General features: G+C 40.7%; 1 long non-coding RNA gene across 1 annotated transcript in view; it reads right to left on the bottom strand.

Annotated features, from left to right (window-relative positions):
* Window positions 1-18,178, bottom strand: part of LOC141095182 (uncharacterized) — a 63,096-nt gene that overhangs the window by 39,111 nt on the left and 5,807 nt on the right. Inside the window, exons 2-3 of the long non-coding RNA XR_012233327.1 lie at window positions 14,160-14,190; window positions 9,368-9,487 (exon numbers count right to left, since the gene is read on the bottom strand). This is a non-coding gene — a long non-coding RNA (uncharacterized lncRNA). The remainder of the gene's footprint in view (window positions 1-9,367; window positions 9,488-14,159; window positions 14,191-18,178) is intronic.

The raw sequence follows: 18,178 nt of genomic DNA, 5'->3' as shown, positions 1-18,178 counted from the left end.
ACGGTGCAATGGGTGAATAATGTGGAGGCCGGGGACGGCACTCACCCTAGCACAGCACATGTGCTACCAATGCCGAGGATTGCTGGACCTACTTCTGTCAGGGTTTCCTCCACTTCCTACAACAGTTCATGTACCACCTCCTGCTCCTCCTCATCCTCCATTTCCGATGTTTTCAGGGCATATAGTTTACTTCACCCGGAAGCTGGAAGCTTTGCATCAATGCCTCATCAAAGTGGCAACAGGCTCTGCTGAAGCTAATTTGTCTAGGAGGCAAACCGCATACTACAGCAGAGTTACTGAAGGGAATAACAGACCAGACAGATCTGTGGCTCTTGCTGCTGAATCTACAACCTGGCACAGTCGTGTGTGATAATGGCCTTAACCTGGCGGTGACTGTGAAATTTGGCAAGTTCACACACGTTCCATGCTTGGTCCACATGCTCAGCGATTTCTGAAAACCTACCCAGATTTGCCAGAGCTTCTGGTAAAAGTACACCACATCATTGCTCATTTCTGCAAGTCATCTACAGTTGCCGGTGGAAATAAAATAGGTGATGCGGGAAAAAATAGCGCAAATAGGGTCTTATCCTAAACACAAATGGTTTAATACGATTGAATTGTACTCACCAGATGGAGCTATAATTGAGCTTATAAGAATATTCTATGCAGCAGATCCACAGGTCCACAAAGTGGCCAACTGTAGGAAAAAAATGGGATAAATGTGGATTTATTCTGAGCTGCTGAATAGCTGAAGATCGGAGCGTGTTAAATGAAATGTGGTTATTCAGCAGCACACAATAAATCCATGTTTATCCCATTTTTTATCTACAGCTGCCACACAATATTTGCAATATTCGCCGATTAATTCGTCGAATATTCACCGAACATTACCGAAAACCATTCACGTCAGTGGGAGGCAAAAACAAACGCATGCACAACACCTTATAATGACCCCAAATGCTGCCAAAACACATCAAATGAGGGACAGACACCAGGAAAGTGCCCTCAATTCACCCACAGTACAGATTTTAGCATGGCACTGCTCCAATCAGCCAGGCATGATGTATCGGGGTCTGGTAAAGCATTTACAGCTTTTAATTGAACGTCACAGTAAGACGAGGTGGGTGTGGGATCGGTGTAGGGACTCTTTGCTGGGAGCCCTGATACCACATGCAACACCTCTACCTGCCACACTGAGGCACAAATATCAGTTTTGTAGACTACCATTGTCAGAAAAATTTAAGGATAGTAACACGGGTAGTTGAGTCCAAGGATGTGGAGGCCTGATGATCTTGGAGGCCTATTGGTACAGGCAACACACATGAAGGAGACCCAACCAGGAGTGTTCACATTTCCAAAAATTATTGGCAGACACCACTGAAGTGGCATCAATTTCATCACAGTAGAAATAGTATAATAAGGGCAGACAGTTATTCCACTACATCCAATCCAGCAGATAGACACCTTACAAGGAGTGTTCACATTTAAATAAATGAGAGCCTTACACCACAGAAGCAGCATCAATTTCACAAAAGTATAAATAGTATAATAGGGACCGACGGTCCTTCCACTATGATGCTAATAGCAGAAGACTTTTTTGTGGCCTATGAATTAGACCTCAATAACACACTAGATGCTACAAACTATTTTAAAGTCAGGTCCCTTACTGTATGAAGTTAATAACAGAAGAATTTTTTTGGCCTATGGATCAGGCCTCTATAACACACTAGATGCTACAAATTATTTTAGAGCCAGGTACCCTACTGTATGATGTTACTAACAGAAGTCATTTTTGTGGTCAATGGATCAGGCCTCTATAACTCACTAGATGTTACAAACTATTTTAAAGTCTGGTCCCTTACTGTATGACATCAATAACAGAAGAATTCTTTGTGGCCTATGGATCAGGCCCCTATAACATACTAGATGCTACAAACTATTTTAAAGTCAGGTCCCTTACTGTATGCTGTTTATAACAGAAGACTTTTTTGTGGCCTTTGGATCAGGCCTCTATAACACACTAGATGCTACAAACTATTTTACAGTCAGGTCCCTTACCATATGATGTTAATAACAAAAGAATTTTTTCTGACCTCTGGATCAGGTCTCTACAGCTTAATTTCACCACAACCAAATGACAAAGTGTGATACGGCTGGTTGTCTATCTTTAGCAACTGAAAAATTATAATTTTTTTTAATGTACCTTAGGTCTGCAGACAGGTTCATATTACCGCCACATAATGACAATGTGGGATACAGCAGGCTGTTTCACATTTAGCAACAGAAAAAAATATAACTTTTTTTAATGTGCCTTAGGTCTGCAGACAGTTTTATATCACCACAGTACTAAATTAGAAGGTGGGATACAGCAGGCTGTTTAATATTTTTTCACTATCTACATGTGAATTAGAATGCTATACTCGTGTATGGATCACAATAGAAGCAGTGCACAACACGTGGCTTTGTCTATGGACCTCAGTAATGTCCAAAAAAGAAAAAAATGCTGGAAGGTAAATTTAGCAGCAATACTGTCCCTTCATCTAATATATAAAGCTCAATGTGGGTGTGTATGTATATGTGTATGTGTGTATGTCCGGGATTGGCATCCGCACCGTCGCAGCTACAGCCACAAAATTTGACACAGTCACACGTCTGGACCCCGAGAGCGTCATAGGCTATGTTGTGAGGCGAAATTTTAACCCTGCGCGTTCCAATTCACCAAACAATTTTACCCCTATCTACATAATGGGGAAAAAGTGTATGTGTGTATTGGCATCTGCACCGTCGTAGCTACAGCCACAAAATTTTGCACAGTCACACGTCTGGACCCTGAGAGCGTCATAGGCTATGTTGTGAGGTGAAATATTAACCCCACGCATTCCAATTCACCAAACAATTTTGCCCCTATCTACATAATGGGGCAAAAGTGTAGGTATGAATTGGCATCTGCACCATCGTAGCTACAGCCACAAATTTTTGCACAGTCACACGTCTGGACCCTGAGAGCATCATATGCTATGTTGTGAGGCAAAATTTTAACCCCACGTGTTCCAATTCACCAAACAATTTTGCCCCTATCTACATAATGGGGAAAAAGTGAAAGGAAAAGTGTTGGAGGCAAATTTGCAGCTGCCAGATGTGAACAAGGGGGACTTAAAGAATGAGAGTGATGGCGTCAAAGAGTATATACCGTACAGTTGGTAAGGTGGGGCCCTGACATGGGATACTCACCACACACAGGGATATGAACACACACATAAAATGCACCACACCACACACTATCACGTGCTTCAACACATATACCACCCTCAGCACACATTTCACCACACATACACCAACCTCACCACATAAAAGTCGAAACACAAAAGTCGCCACTCAAAACTCGCCACGCTGTCCCAGAGCTGGTTAAAAGATGAAAAATGAGCTGTGATTGGTTGCTATAAGCAACAGTTTTCTTTGTAGACAGTTGTGGTAACTGAGGCCTATTATTCTTATCATTTCTATGGTGTTATCATCCATCTGTAAAGCTGGAAATAACACACTTTATTACCGTGCCAACACAGACCACCCTCTGACACAGACTGCAGGGGGAGCCCAGTATCACACAGGATAGGATTAGATACACGGCTCAGCTGTCAGTATCACACAGGATAGGATTAGGGTACTGTCACACTTAGCGATGTACCAGCGATCCCGACCAGCAATATGACGCGATCAGGATCGCTGGTACATCGCTAAGTGGTCGCTAGTGAGCTGCCACACAGGCAGATCTCACCAGCGACATCGCTGGGGACGGGGGTCGCTACTTACCTGTCACACCAGGCGATCCTGCGTCCTCCCGCCTGGCTCCACGCGTCGCTCGTCGTCACAGCAGGAAGCGCCGCAGGAAGCTGACGACGAGAAACAGTCCTGGACGTTCTCGCGCAATCAGCGATAACCAGCGGGGGAGTGGGTCGGAGGTAAGTATCAGACACAGCGATATGGCTAGCAATATCGCTATAACGTCACTAGTTATAGCAATATTGCTAGCGATATCTCTTAGTGTGACATGCCCTTTAGATACACAGCTCAGCAGTCAGTATCACACAGGAGAGGATAAGACACATGGCTCAGCAGGCAGTATCACACAGGATAGGATTAGATACACAGCTCAGCAGTCAGTATCACACAGAATAGGATTAGATACACAGCTCAGCAGTCAGTATCACACAGGATAGGATTAGATACACAGCCCAGCAGTCAGTATCACACAGGATAGGAATAGATACACGGCTCAGCAGACAGTATCACCCAGGATAGGATTAGATACGCAGCTCAGCACACAGTATCACACAGAATAGTATTAGATACGCAGCTCAGCAGACAGTATCACACAGGATAGGATTAGATGCACGGTTTTTATGTGCAATATAATCATTATAATTTGTTATAACTAACCACAGTTGGTTACTATGCCCAGGCAACGCTGGGCTCTTCAGCTAGTGAGTTAATAACTCTGGAACACTTCAAAGGATACCAGTGATTCTGAGAATGTTTTTTCATGGCAGATTGTACTTCATGATAGTGGTAAAACGTCTTTGATAAAATTTGCATTTATTTGTGAAAAAAACGGAAATTTGGCGAAACTGCATTTTCTGGGCAGTTGCAGGCTGCTATTTTTAGGCTGGGAGCGTCAATATCCATGGCCTCTTATCAGCCTGAGAATACCAGTCCCCAGATGTGAGCTTAAGCAAAGCTGGTTGTCAAAAATGGGGGGACCTCACGCTGTTTTTTCAAATTATTTATTTAAATAATTTTAAAGAAACTGTGTGGGGACCCCTCTATTCTTGATAACCAGCTTTGCTGAAGTTGATAGCTGAGGGTTGCAGCCCCCAGCTGTGAGTTTTGCCTGGCTGGTTATAGAAAATACAGGGGAACCTATGCCTTTTTTCATTTATTTATTTATAGCGCAGGTGGGGGCTGATGGGACTATTACTCCCATCAGCCTACCACTGCTGATGCTAATAACAGTGACAGCAGGAGCATCTCTCTATTTATCACTTAAATTTAACTCTCATCATTCTCCTCTTCTTACGCCAAATGCCAATTGCCAGCAGAGTAGGGGAGAATCATGAGAGCCTTGTTGAGCACCCAGCACCGGGGAACAGCACTTATTGCAACACTTCTTCCCTGGCGGCCGTCCGTGTGGTACTGATGTAGCACACGTATGCAACACATGTGCCGCAAGTATTGCACACACGGACACTGACATCTCTGGTACCGGAAATATCAGCACGTGTGAAAGAGGCCTTATAGCGGGTTTTTTTTTTTTTGTTGCTGTCACACACTAAAAGATGCTTTTCATTGCAAAAAATAGTTTTTGCATCACCACATTTTGAGAGCTATAATTTTTCCATATTTTGGCCCACAGAGTCATGTGAGGTCTTGTTTTTTGCGGGACGAGCTGACTTGGGGAACATTATTAAATGTTAATATAAGTAGAACTCATCACTCAAAAGAGACATGCAAAAGAATTACATTATATTCACAATCAATGTCCAATGTGAATAATATTTTCTCATATAGTGTGTGGGCCATTTTACAGTGTGAGGACTATGGTTGGGACCATTATACAGTTTGGGACTACTGTGAGAGGCCCTCATACAGTGTGGAAGCCAGTATAAGGAGGAGTTTGCGCAGGTTGGGAATAGATGGGAAAGATGCTGGAAAAGTGAGATTTCATATGTGTCTTTGTTGTAATATCTGCAGCTGAGTCGTGGCTGGAGAAGTTGTCGTGTCAGTCTGGGCCAGAAGGAAAAGACAGGAAAAGTGAAAGTTTCCATCAGAAAGATCCATCACCTGTAAGTCACTATATATAACTGCACTGTAATCTCCTATATGTTCTGCAGCAGTGGTATCTAGCACCATATGGCGGTAATAACAGTGTTGTTTTTTTCATAGAGATTTATTTTCAGTAATACAATGGTCATCAGCAGAGGTTCCCCTATGCCCACAATTAGGGTGCGCCACTGTAATCAGGGTTACTTGGTTAAGGGCCCACTCAGATGTTTCGCCCCCCCGAGCTAAACCCCTAGCTGCTAGCTATGCCTCTGAGTAGAAGGGAATTAGAGAGGAATGTCAAACAGCTGTGTAGTACCCACTGCAGTTGCACAAAACTAATGGCACGCAGGCACATGAAAAAAGCAAGCACATAGGTGCTTACGCAAGCGCATAGGTGAAAGATGCATGCGTCCGCGTTGCTTATGTACACTTCATGCGCATGCATTTGTGTTTTTTAGGCGCATGCGTTTTAACCAGTTTCTAGCCATGTTAACTCTTAAAACGCCTGCGTTCCCATAGACTGCAATGTGTTATTTTTGCGAATTCCGTGCGCAAGCGTGTGCATGCATTTTTTACTCCGTTGGACGGAACCAAAAATGCAACAGGTTGCGTCTGGCGTGCCTAGGTGCACACTACAAAAAAAGCATGCACATGAAAACGTATACGAACGCGTGCAAACGCTAGACCTTGCGCCCGCCACGTTAAACATAGGGGCGCATGCGCATGGACGCGCACGATGCGCTGCGCTAAAAAACGCTAATGTGAAACCAGCCTAAGGCCTTGCTCAATAGCTGGTGGCTTCAGCCTATTATACTGTGATTGATAATATGTGATGATCTCTATATATCTTGTTATGTCATGTTTTTCCCGCAGACAAAACATAGTCATATACAATTTCTGTTTATTTTTCAGCCCCGTGATTCTCTTGACAATAAGAAATCCACTTTATAGTACATCCTATTGTATAGAATATCGCAACTCTTAAGGGCCCATTACACATATCGATATTGCTAGCAATATCGCTATAACGTCACTAGTTTTGTGACGCAGCAGCGATATTGATAGCGATATCGGTATGTGTGATACTTACCTCCGACCGACTCCCCCACTGATTATCGCTGATCACGCGAGAACGTCCTGGACCATTTCTCGTCAGCCACTTCCTGCTGGGCTTCCTGCTGTGGCGACGAGCGACGCGTGGACGCGGGCGGCAGGATGTCAGGATCGCCTCGTCTGACAGGTAAGTAGTGACCTCCGACCACTGCTATGTCGCTGGTGAGATCTGCCTGTTTGGCAGCTCACTAGCGACCACTTAGCGATGCACCAGCGATCCTGACCGGGTCATATCGTGGTCGGGATCGCTGGTGCTTCGCTAAGTGTAATGGTACCCTTACTTTGTGTTCTGAGATTGTTTTTGTCGTGTTATCTGATTATTACGTTTGTTTTTTTGATTAGATAACCTTGATAAAGGCCAGGATTTGGCCAAAACATTGGTTCTGTTGTACATTGAACAATAACATTTTTTCACTTTGCTAGTCTATCTTAGTTTGTGCTACAGGTTTTCTATTTTATTGCAGTAGTACTTTTTCCTGTGAGCACCATTTTTTGAAAGTAATTCCCTTTATTATATTGCTATGCCCTCACCTAGGGAAACATTTCTTATAACATTTGGGTTCAGAATTACCAATGCAATCACAGTTGTCTGAATCCAAAGATTTTTAGTCAAGTATTGACTAATTGGTTATAAGAAAACATTAGACAATACTGCATGTATAGAAAAATTTCTTTAATTTTCCAATAATATTAACAAAAAAGCTTCAACATCATTCATTCTTAGTATAGGTAATAATAATAATCTCTATATTTATACAGCGCCAACATATTCCACAGCACCTTACAGACATTATCATCTCTGTCCCCGATGGGGCTCACAATCTAAATTCCCTATCAGTATGTCTTTGGAATGTGGGAGGAAACCCACGCAAACACGGGGAGAACAAACAAACACCTTGTAGATGTAGTCCTTGTTGGGATTTGAACCTAGGGCCCCAGCGATGCAAGGCTGCCACTGAGCCACCGTGCTGCCATGGGTGAATATTAGAATCTTCAAGTTTTACTTGTTTGCATTTGTTAGTGTTTGGTGTGTTTGTCTAGTGTCATTTTTTTTCTTAATTATATTATACAGGGGGATCAGGGGTGTTTAGCTCACTTATTTTTAAGATAAAGAAGAGAGTGATGACTAGAAAGAGAGCTCTCACTATGGACGACCAAGCTTGTCTATTACACAGAAAGTCGATCAGTTAAAATGGGAATTGCATATACTTCATTTTTCTCAACATCAATTGTCAGGTCCCAGCAATGATTAATACTTTGTTAGTCTCTAAAAAAAAGTTAGTAGATGAAAAGAAAGATCCTGGCACTCACGTGTTGGTTATCGCTTTACTTAATTGAAATCAACGCTAGACGTTTCAGCCCTTCCCAGGCTTTTGTCAGTTGAGTGCCAGGATCTTGCTTTTTGTCTACTGCTATTTTCCCATATGTACCACTACGGAATGGAATGATGGCTATTTGTATTATGTCAAAAAAGTTGTCCAAAGGGGACAAAACCTATTTACACAGACTTTCGCACAAAAATGACTTACACTTTTTATTCTGGAAAAACAAAATCACATTCTTATTATATTTCTTTGTTATATGCATTGAGAGTCTGTATTTATTAGAGATGAGCAAATCTTTAAAAATGTTGATTTGATAGCTTTGGAAAAATGAGATCAAATTTACGGCATAGCCTACAATTGTCCTGAAAATACATATGTCTGAAAAGCCGTGTGTAACTCTGAGCACTCACAGGGTTGTGTCCAACATCTTTCAAGCTCTGTAACACATACAGCCTTAGTAATGTTGAAATGACCTCAACATGTGTAGCTGCGAGTTCTTCACTACTGTGCTGTAACACACTGTCTGTACCTACATAGTTTCTTCAGTGTTTTATTACTTTTGCTCCCTATCTCTACTGCTAAGCTGTGAGCTGTGACATCCTCTCATGATACAGATTCAACCACCAAATGGCTGCTACATTTCCATCTTCGACTTTTTACAGGCTATAATAGACCCACCTTTTTAAGTGTGCTTTACCACATGACGTGATATCAAGTATTGAGAAGCCTGCCTTTATGTGATCCTTCTCTGACTGATTCAATATTCTGCATTGTTTATTATATCCATAGCTTTTTAGGTGATTTGTGTAAAGTGAATTTACAAATTGCCCCAATTCTCCGGTTTCAGGAAATTCCACCAAATTCAACATAAATTCACTTCACATTGAATCGATTTGCTCATCTCTATTATTTCTAGATATTTATTTACCATACATCTGCAAAGTATAGTCATTCATATATTTGAACATAAATATATTCTGAAGTATAAAATCTGTAAAATGTGATTAAAAGGTTAAAAAAGATTGCAATCCATATAAAAGATGCATATTTTTCTCTACCAATCTCTTTCATTAGAGGGTCTGCTTTTTATAGTTATTCATCTCACCCACCAAGGTCATACATTTTCCTGATTGTTCCTTTACTGCATATTTTCTTCTGTGGTCTGATTAATATTTCTATAAATAACTTTGTTACATATGACTGGTAAGGAGAGGTGGAGGCTGAGATTTCTGTAAAAAAGGGAAAATAAAAGAAATGAACACAAGAAGTTATTTCTATCAAGCAATTTTAGTCTTACGTCATGTTTTGTGGATTAGTTCATAATAAGATGTGTATCAGAAATAAATCAATTGGTCAGTACTATTCACTATAGCGGAACGCAGTAGTAGATAACACACTAAAAAAATTATTTCTGTGAATTTTATCGCATATCAATAGGATTTAAGCTACCAAGGGAATAGGCTTCCAGTGACTTCTTTTTATCCATTTCCATATGTCGATTCCCATTCAATTCCTTTTAAAATCTATGGGAGTCAAGGAAAAATCTAAGTGGTGGGACGCTCACCTATCAGGTATTTATGAAATTATGTGGATGGGCAATTAATGGACTAATACAGAATTATCCATTTATTTCCATTACCTGGTAATCCAACAACAAAAGTAGAAACGTAGAAAAGTATAATATTGTTGTTGAGATGTTGTACAGAAATACAGCAACTTGAATTAACTCAGCTATGTAACTTACCCAAATATTAGTATTATAGTGATGTTTTGAAAAGGTACAACATTTTCTTAATATATTTTGAATATTTTCATAGTTAGAAAGAGCATGGTTTCTGTAAAACTACTCCAAAACATGAATGGGGAAACTTTTTTTTCTGACAAGGATCATTTGAATATTTATAACATCAGTCACAAGCCATACAAAATTATTAACTTAAAAATTATCTTGCTACATTTGATTTGATATTTAATTACCTCATCCCTAATGTGATGGCTGGAACTCCTTCTCTTTGACGAGATGTGTGATATTAGATCATATTGATTATGCTTTTCCAGGTTTGCGTCAGTCTAAAGCAGGGGTCCCCAACCTGTAACTCGGGAACCACATGTGGGATGCGGTCCCATGAAATGTTGCTCGAGGCTGTCTGCCAGCTTGGTTCATTACCTCCAGGTCTAGTAAACAGGTATGAGGAGCACATCTCAAAATGGAGAATTTTGTGAGTAGCCCTGCACAGAAGAGCAGATTCGGATGCACATATATTGGTCTTAGAGGTTTCGATTTAATTTAAGTATGGTGCGCTGGAAACAAGATGACACTACCTGTGAGAGGTGGTGCCTGAAGCTGGATGTGACAGTGTGGTGGGAGTGCTGGATGGGAGAATACTGAATAGGGGAATTTTGGGGATCACTGGATCTTGTTATACTGCTTCGGGGGGGATGTCTGTGGAAAAATTTTGGTTGTCATTATACCCATAATGGGGGCTCTGGTTGCCACTACTGTGAGGTGGGAGGGAGCTGGATGTGGCTCGCGACCCTCTCTCAGAACTGAAGGTGACTCTGTAGGTCAGAAAGGTTGGGGACCACTGGTCTAGAGCATAGTTTTTCCAAGCATATATAACACTGCATGTCTCCTCAAAGTGGGAAATTCATCACTGCTCACATAACGTTTGTAGAACGTATGCAGTGGGAAGTTTTCTGCATATATAACACATAGATAGATACAACAACACTGCTGTACATACATCACATAGGAAACACTGAGTCTGCAGCATACATTACATAGGAGAAACCGAGACTGCTGTATATACATCACATCGGAGCCACTGAGATTGCAGCTTACATTACATAAGAGATACCAAAAGAACTGTATATACATCTGGGAGACACTGAGACTGCTGTACACATCACATAGGAGACACTGGGACATCTGTATATATATCATATAGGAGACACTGGGACAGCTGTATATACATCACACAGGTGACATTAATATTGCTTTATATACATCACCTAGGATACACTAAGTCTGCTCTATATACAACACATAGAATACACTGGGTCCAGTGTATATACAGCATATCAGAGACACTGGGACTGGTGTATATACAGATCATGGGAGACACTGGGACTGGTATATATAAATCACAAAGAATACAAATGCTGCTGTATGCATTACAAAGTAGACACTGTGACTGCTACCTTCACCATTATGACAAGAGCACAGAGTGTGCTAACTCTGCCCAAAAACAATGTCCTCACCCTGGCTAGCTTCAGAACATAATCTTTTGTGGCATGTGTCGCAGTGTTCAGTAGCGAATGCTGCCTACATGTGCTCATGCTAGGGAGGAAAAGTGCCAGCAGCTGGCAAAGAGGGTCGGTGGCCCATGCACTGTCGTCTTCGGCAATCTGCCCAGGGGCTGTAAAAAATGACTTGCTGTCTATAAATGGCCCATGTGTCTGAGTTTCCATAACCCTAACCAAAAATGTTCGTGATGCAAAATTTCCATCAAATACACAAAGTTAACTTAACTGTGAATAAATATGGAGGGTATACTATTGCAGTAATGTTTAATTTCTCCAGTATATCTAAAAGTAGAAATGGAATCATGTTTTCAGAAAATGTTGCTTAAAAATTCCCCATTGTTTTATGTACTCAGTTCCTATGCAGAATTTTCCATATCCTTTCCACCAGTCGTCAATAAACAAAGATCTCTCAAAAGCATATAATAGCCTGCAAGGTCACAAAGGAACCCAAGATACTAAAAAACTGCATGACTCTCTCAAAACAGCTAATGTCAATGTTCATGAGGACACTGTACAAAAATTTCATGCATGGCAGAATTGCAAGTAGAAAGCCACTAATCTCCAAAAAAAGTTGCTGCTCATCTGATATTTGTCAAATATTACTTGAACAAGCTAGAAAACTATTGAGGCATAACTCTCATATTTTATTTTATTAGTAATCTAATTATGACTGCTTACCAGACAGCAAGCTATTTACCATCACCTCCACCATTATAGCGTTCATTATAATTAATACACAAATTCTTACCAGTGGCTATAAAAAAGTTTCCACCTTGGCAATTCAATATTTGTTCCATTCACTTTGCTATTATAAGCATTTAAAAAATAGCTCATGGTTGCTCGGTATTAGTGATAGGCGAACCCCTGGATGTTCGATTATGGTGGGCTCGGCTGAATATTTAAAAATATTTAAAAACCCGAACCTGGACCCTATTCAGATGAATGGGGGGGGCCAAACCTTAATTACTTGCCACGCTGTCATCTGCATGTCAGCACAGCAAACACTGCCTCTGATAGGCGGTAAAATTATTACCGGCGGTCAGGAAGCTGTGGTTCCCACACTGTCAGATAACAGCATGTGCCAGAAGCTGTGACCGAAGGTAAAGTGGTCACCTTCCGTCATAGGGACATTGGCTGATGAGAGAGTACTATTTGCATCAGTCTATGCCTGCTGCCGCTAATAACATTTAGAGCAGGTGTGGGTCATGTGAGTATTCATCAGCCGGCACCTGCGCTATAAATAACTTAAAAAAAAAGAGGTGGGGTCTTTCTATTTTTGATAACTAGCATGGCAAGACTGACATCTGGGGCTGCACCCCTCAGCTGTCAGTGTCATGATTCCTCTGCTCAGAGTGTCTGAGACTCTGTGATGGACAGATCTGACATCCTATCCTGTGCTGGGGCGTGCTGAGCTATCAGTCCTTTGATTGACAGCTCGGTTGACCTATCTGACTGGAAGGTGCAGAGGCTTCCACAGGTGCTACATATTCTTGGTAATTGTCCTGTTATTTAGGTGAGCTGTCTGGCCCAGATCTTTGCCAGTCAAAAGCTTGTTCTAAGGTGGTGCTCTCTGATGTGTTCGCCTGTACCCTGTGCTGTAAGTTCTGATCTTCTTCTGCTGCTGACCTTTGGACCGTGTTCAGACTACCCATTTGTGATTGCCCCTTTGCATCTGATATTCTTTTGCTGACTTTTGGATCGTGTTCAGACTACTCATTTGTTATTGCCCCTTTGCTTATCCGTTGTTTCTCTGGCACTCTGACCCCGGCATGTGACCTGGCTTGTGACTTCGCATTTTTCCTTGGTTTACTATGTGATCTTTTGGTATTGACCCCAGAACATTTGACTGCTCTTATTCATGGCCTAGTCGTGGGTTGTGACTAGCGTCGCATTAAGCTTATAGACAACTCTCCATTACTAACTGCTGGGCTTAATATAAAATGAAAATGCATAGGTGACATCAACCCCACAAATATGAACCTCACTTGCAACCGCCACAGGGCAAGTGGAAAGAGCTAGACAAAGTGCCAGAATTAATGCATCTATTAAATGCGCCTTTTCTGGGGCAGGGACAGGCTGCTATTTTTAGGCTGGGGGACAAATATTCTTGGCCCCTTACCAACCTGAGAATATCAGCCTGGTTATCAGGAATAGAGAGATCTCCAAGCCGGTTTTAAAAATTATTGAAATAAATAATTTTAAAAATTGGCATGTGTTCCCCCCATTTTTGACAAGCAGCCAGGCTAAAGCAGACTGCTGGGCCTGTATTCTTAGGCTGGTAAGGGGCCATGGATATTGGATCCCCAGCCTAAAAATAGCAGCCCACACTCCCTCCAGAATAGGTGCATTAATTAGATGCACCAATTCTGGCACTTTGCCTGGCTCTTCCACTTGCCCTGTGACAGTGGCAAGTGGGGTTCATGTTTGTCAGGTTAAATTGACCTTTGCATTTTCAGGTGACACCAAGTCCAGCAGTTAAGACGCCTCTTCATCACTAACCCCATAGTCATATTGTCTATAAAAACACCCAGAATTTGAAATAAATATACACACTGTTTTAAAAATGTATTTAAAAACAAACACAGTTATGCTCACCTTAAGCCCATTCCATTGAAGCCATTGTTTCCTGTAAAAAAAGCAGAAAATAATAAGCATTAAAAATACTTAACTAACACACATTCCATAGAAGCCCTAGTCTCCTGTAAATAAAAAAACAAAAATAAAAAACAACATCCCCCACCTTTCCGACATACTGTCCCACATTATAATCCATGTCTGCGATAATTGGTTTTCAACCTGGACGGTGACAACCTTCCAGGCTGAAAACCATGGGAGAATGAGCTGCTGTGAGATCACTGCTAGCACCGTGAGAAAAAGTCTACTTCTGTGACCGAAGGTAAACTTTTTACTGCCTGTCACAGCTGCTGGCTGTCAGATGAACCACAACTCTCTGACCAACTGTAATGAACTTACTGCCGATCAGAGCCGCCAGTGTTTTTCATGCTGTCATGCAGATGACAGTATTGGAAACACTCGATGTTCCTGGCACCGAACACAAATAGAAAGGTGTTCGGTATGGACCCTGAACTTTACTGTTCAGGTTTTCCCATCACTACTCAGTATACTTCTAAAAACAGTCTTCATTGCAAGCAAATAAATTTGCTTCAGAAAAGAACGTTTTCATCATCAAAATTGGTAACATTTAGAACATTACGCTAGATATTATGGCATTTAATCACAGTCACATTTTGTCGACAATACTGTCCCGAAACGATTATTTTGTAGTACTATTTTGATAAAGATATGAATAAGAAGCATAGCATTTATTGTACTTCAAGTATGTATTAATAACTCTTAGATAAAATTTTAAAGGGGATGTCTTATCAATGCAATGTGCTCCTCTCCCATAGAAGAATACAGCAGCGGCAGCCCCATGTCTCCAATTCCTATTTTGTTTCTCTCAATGAGAGCACTTTATATATGCTTTCACACAAACATATAAAATTTTTTCATGGGGTTCACTGACCATACTGATGGAACAGTGCTACTATGGAAGGCTGGTTGTTTAGATATATTTCTTTTTTCAATGTTGTATCTGTGTGACTCACTGTTTAGGGGAAGGAAACATTTTAACACATAGATCATGTAAACTTTATTTTAATTAATTAATTATTCAACCTTCAAGCATCACAAAGGTATGAACTTTTTATCTTATTCATTTCCTTGTTTTGCCTTCTTCTCTCTCAGACAGTATACTGCAGTGCTGCTTAAAATGCCCAGTTTATGCTCTTTTAATACCTTCTTTTAACTGTTGCTTGGCAATATCCATACTCCATTAAAACAAGCAGAGTATGAGAATTCCCCTGTCTGAGTACAAGTTTGGGGAACAGAGAGGCTGAGACGGGGAAAGTACTGCATACAGACTGAATACAGTTGACAGAGACCATGGAGCATGAAGTGGGCATTGACATGGTACTGCAGTATACTGTTTTGGAGAGAAGGAATGAAAATAAGGTAATGATGTATATTGCAAACATTCACAACTGTACAATGTCTGGAGGATAATTGAATTAAAACAGTTTAGAAACTCAAATGAAATGAGGAGGCTTTGCAAATTTTGGTGTACACTATGGCTGGATGCAGTAGATGCAGAGTAGAATGCAGAAGTCAGTGCCCTTAACAAGGATCTTTAGTGTACATTAAGCTATCAGTCATGGAGAGGAAAGTGTTAAGTATAGAAATAGTATCATGAGTCAAGAGATTTGTTAAAGTGCTTCAGACAAAACAAAAGCACTTAGGCTGTGTTCCCACGGTCAGTAATCGGCAGCTCTTTGGATGCAGCACATGTTCGCTGAGTCCAAAGTGCTGCCGGCTTTTGAATGCAGGTGATTCTGCATGTGTTCATTGAACCATGCAGAATTCACCGCATCCAATACATTGCATGGGTGAAATGTATCATGCAGAGAGTTGCATCACTGCAAGATAAATAGACGTGCTGCGGTCTGGATAGACGTGCCGCATGTCCGTCTCTGCAGGTGAGCGGCAGGCGTCGGTTCATGCATAGTGGACATGGGATTTCTTGAAATCCACTATGCTGTAACATCTGGACCCTGCGGGTTGGACACTGCAGATATATGCAGCGGCCAACCCACAGCGTTTACTGACCGGGGGAACATACCCTTACTGTCTCATTTGAATAGTGTTAAAATAGTGGATTTCACTGAAATCAAGCAATAGATAGTAGAAATAATCGTACTTATGGATATGAGGTACTAATGCATTTATCATTCACTCACCTACACGTCCATGAAAATGGTTTAGTGGGGTTGATTTTGCTCACAGATTACCTTGAACAATCATTTGTTTATGCTTTAGATATGATGAGGTATATGCAAAGCAATTGTTCTAATTGGGGTTCCTTCCCTCTTCTTACTCCACAATTGAATTATATGGCTGGGTAGTATTGGTAACAACAGTTCAGGCATTTTGCTGCAGAATGAAAAACATCTTACAAACTTGGGTTCAGTACAAGGTGGAGAGATCTTTGCTACAAAAATATATTTTGTTTAAGTAATATTTGAATGTCAAGAAGATGGACTGAGGCCACTAGAGAGGACTCATATATAAGTGTCCTCATTCCTCTTGGTATCTGTTATGATCTATGTGGTTATTGTTATGCTGTAATGTCTATTGTCTGTACAAGTCCCCTCTGAAATGTAAAGTGCTGCGGAATATGTCAGCGCTATAGAAATAAAACTTATTATTATTATAAGTGTCGTTATAGGTATATCAGTGTCCACTGTAAGATGAACCATTGTCAGTGATTGCTAGCAGCTTGTCTCCCATACCCATAATAAATAAATATGTCTATGGCAGTCTCCTCTCCTGTGTATAAGTAGTAATCCTGCAGATATTCAAGTAACAACAAAATGTAGTGTATTACCATTTTCACAACTAGATTCCACATTTGATGTTTTTGATTGACATTCACACCTCTTTTTTGTATTTTACTTTTTATATATCTGAAAATCCGTCATGAATGTTGCAATAGGCTAGTTTTCCTTTTGCTATGGTTTCTGCTCTCTGCAAGTCACTACAAAGTTTCTGTCATGCTTCATCTCTTTTTATCACTTTTCCATGTTCTTTGTTTCACTTTGTGTAGAAAACGTCTCATGTGCTGCAGATCTGCTCTGGAATCTTCTACAGACAGGTAAAATTAAACATTCCGAAACCCACCTCCTTAGGGAAGTTTCTAAATTCTTAATACATTGCATTGCTATTGCATTATGTATCTTACCATAGTCTGTCAATCTTTCCTACTCTTATTCACATGGTCACATTATTTTCATGAACCCTGTAACTAATATCTGAGAAGCATGACAATGCATGGTGGACGTGCTAGCTTATCAATATGCAAAAGATCATCTTAACTACATGTAGCTGGTGTATTATCTATCTACCAATCTATGTATCTATGTATCAGTCTATGTATCTATCTATTATCTACCTATCTACCTATTTATCTATCTATTATCTATCATCTACCTATCTACCTATCTACCTATCTATCTAGCTCATATCTATCTATCTATCATTAAAGAATCCCTCCTATGAAGATTTTTTAACTTAATCTGTGTATATGTGCATATAGTTTAGTGTCAGTGTATTGATGGACCTACCTACCACCAGCTTCTGAGATCCAACACCATTCTGTTCCTCTTCTCGGTGACGCCATCACTCTTTAGACTCTGTGGTCACACTGCACTATGTATGTCTCGGAAATGTAAGCTATTAAATGTCAGAAAGAGGCCCCAGAGACTTACACTCTTAAAGAGACTTCCGGCTCACAAGTAAAGCATAGCGTGAGCCAGATAGTTTGAAGTGCAGTGACATCACTGAGAAGAGGAGCAGAACGGTGCTGAATCCCAGAGAAGGTGATGGTAGGTGAGTATATTAATACACATCACTACAGTGCATGCACATATACATAGATTTAGTAAAAAAAAATCTTAGTGGGATGGATTTTTAATTGTGTTTCTCTTCTACCTTTACATTTGTTGCTATTTTATATTTATTAAGCTATTATCCTTGTTTTACAGTAGTACTTTTTTAGT

This window comes from Dendrobates tinctorius, unplaced genomic scaffold, assembly GCF_039654945.1.
Source record: "Dendrobates tinctorius isolate UK_male_01 unplaced genomic scaffold, ASM3965494v1 ptg000069l, whole genome shotgun sequence".
Classification (NCBI taxonomy): Eukaryota; Metazoa; Chordata; class Amphibia; order Anura; family Dendrobatidae; genus Dendrobates; species Dendrobates tinctorius.
This window is presented reverse-complemented; position numbering and strand designations above follow the sequence as displayed.